The sequence below is a fragment of the Hipposideros armiger genome, unplaced genomic scaffold, assembly GCF_001890085.2.
Source record: "Hipposideros armiger isolate ML-2016 unplaced genomic scaffold, ASM189008v1 scaffold_8, whole genome shotgun sequence".
Classification (NCBI taxonomy): Eukaryota; Metazoa; Chordata; class Mammalia; order Chiroptera; family Hipposideridae; genus Hipposideros; species Hipposideros armiger.
The window spans coordinates 6503872-6506468 of NW_017731358.1; the positions used below are offsets into that span (position 1 = coordinate 6503872).

General features: G+C 49.3%; 1 protein-coding gene across 4 annotated transcripts in view; it reads left to right on the top strand.

The window, feature by feature from the left end:
- The window catches only part of SEMA5B (semaphorin 5B), a 134693-nt gene that overhangs the window by 59556 nt on the left and 72540 nt on the right, over positions 1-2597 (top strand). Inside the window, exon 2 of one of the 4 annotated variants that reach the window (XM_019652610.1) lies at positions 442-553. The exons of the other annotated variants lie outside the window; for them this stretch is intronic. The gene's annotated coding sequence lies outside the window, so the exon portion shown is untranslated. The remainder of the gene's footprint in view (positions 1-441; positions 554-2597) is intronic. 4 annotated transcript variants of the gene reach the window in all.

The following is a 2597-nucleotide window of genomic DNA, read 5'->3' on the forward strand; positions in this document are numbered from 1 at the left end:
CAGCCCAGAGCCGCAGGACCCATCACAAAGGGCCTGGAAGAAGGAATGGCCATCAGCGTCCTCTCCTGCCCTGGGCTGTATCTCTCTCTCTGCTCAGTTGAGCTGAACATGCATTTATGGAGTGCCTACGTCCTCGTCAGGCAGGGCAGGGGTGCTGAGGATGAGTGAGCCTTCCAGCACAAAGCCTGTCCTTCTTGTCTAGGAAGCAGACCTTCACTCTGAGCCTCCTGGGCCAAGGCCAATATCCCCCTAATGCTATGTTACTCTGAGATGCTGGTGCTGGGAGACAGGCCTAACCAATCACCCCCAGGCTGTTACCTATTTAGCTGTTAGATTTTCAGGGACATAACTTTGACCCATGGTCTATGGGAGTCCATTAAAAAACAAGCTGTGTCACAATGGGCTTCTACTGTCCCCGATCGATTTTTCTCTTTTCTGCAGGAAAGGAAGAATGCCGGCTGGCTGGTGATTGGGATGCAGTGGGTCCCCGCAGCCCCCACCCCCCTGCCTCCGCCTGTGACCATTCAGCTGCTCTGCTCACTTCCCCAGCTGAGTGAGTGGCTCTTTTCAGGGGCAACCGACTGCACACAGATTCCTAAGCCATGATCTCATCGGCCTCTCATGAGCTCGAGCACGTCCGCCGACTCACACACGGAAGATTGAGGGGCACCCTAGGGCCTGAGCGGGGTCAGGGGTTTGTCCTTCAGGTTAATGCCAGGGTTAGTGTAGGTGCACATCTTGCCCTCTGTCTCCTGTGTCTGTCCTCAAACACTGTTGTGGATCCCCGCCTGGGGTGAGACTCGCTGGCAGGCTCCCCTTCTGCCATCACTGCACCATCTGCCATCACTGTACCATCAGGGCCCGCAGGACGCAGCCTTGCAGGGGTGGCTTGGCCCTGGCTTGGGCACCTTCTTGCCCACATGGTTGCTTTAGCATTCCTTTATTTGGCAAATATTTACTGATCTTCAACTGCAGTGCTTCCCAAAGTAGGTCTATGGAGCTTTTGGATTGGAACCATCTGGAATGATGGTTAAAATGCTGGCTCCTGGGCATATGCCAGACTGAATGCACGAGAATCTCTGGGCGGAGCCTGGGGGTCTGCATTTTAATTGGTTCCCCCAGGTGATACTTTTGTGCCCTCATGTCTGAGACTTGCTGGCTGTGATGGTTCATTTTGTGTCAACTTGGTGGGGCCAAGCTATTAGGCCAAACATTATTCTGGAGGTTTCTGTGTGGATATTTTTGGATGAGATTATCATTTAAATTGATGGACTTTGAATAAAGCAGGTGCCCTCTATAATGTGTGTGGGCCTCATTCGATCCATTGAAGGTCTGAATAGAACAAAGACTGACCTCCCCCAGAACAAGAGGGAATTCTGCCAGCAGATGGCCTTCAGATTGGAACTGCAAGATCTGCTCTTCCCTGAGTCTTTAGCTACCAGCCCACCCTACAGATTTTGGACTCGCCAGCCTCTATAAATATCTATCCATCTATCTACACACATACACACACACACACACACACACACACACACACACACACCACCACCACCACCCCCTATCATTTTGGTTCTATTTGTCTACAGAACCCTGACTAATACACAGTCACAACTGGGCAGATGTCAGCTTAGAGCAGGCCCCTGGCCCTGCCCACCAGCCCTGGCCCTGCAGGCACATGCTCCAAGACACCAGAGGGGCTGGCTGGGCAGAGCAGTAGTTGCTGTTGCCCAGTGCTGATGCTTCTCTAGGCAGAAGGTCCCGACCCTGCTGCCCTCCATAAGACAGGGCTTAGCTCCTGTTGTTGGACTTAACAAATAAAAATACAGGATGCCTAGTGAAATTTGAATTTCATATAAGCAATGAAATATATTTTAGTATAATATGCCTCCTGCAATATTTTGGACATACTTGTACTAAAATATTATTTGTTGTTTATCTGCAATTCAGATTTCACCAGGCATCCTGTATTTTATCTGGCAGCCCTATGACAGCTCTGGACACTTTTCTTTTCAGCCTGGAGTCAGCGACTGTTTCCTATTAATCGCAAAGCTCTATACAAAGTGTTTTCTCAGGTGTGATTTCATTCCATCCTCACGACAATAGGAAGGCAGAGCAGGTATTAGTATCATCATCATCATCATCATCCTCCTCCTCCTTCTCCTCCTCCTCCTCCTCCTCCTCATTTCACAGTGGGAAGTGAGTTAGGAGTCTGTCAGAAGTTCCCAGCTGAGATCAGAGCAGCCTTGGCTGCAACGTGGAACTCCCTGGAGGGTTTCTAAATCACTCACATGTATTTGGGTGATGTGTATGATGTCTGCAACTTTGAAATGCATCAAAAAATAAAATGGATGAAGGCATGGGTAGAGGGATGATGGACAGATATGTGTTAAAGCAAACAGCAAAATGTTGATGACAGTATCTAGGTGGTGGGTATACAGGTGTTCGTATAATCTTTTTTTTTTAAGATTTTGTTGGGGAATTGGGGGAGGGGAACAGACAAGGTGCTGTCCTTTTGTTCTTCAGTCTAGTTGTGGAGGATGTCGCTTCACTGGCCCATGTTGGTATTATCATTGCGCTCTTCCCAGGTGAGGCAGTCA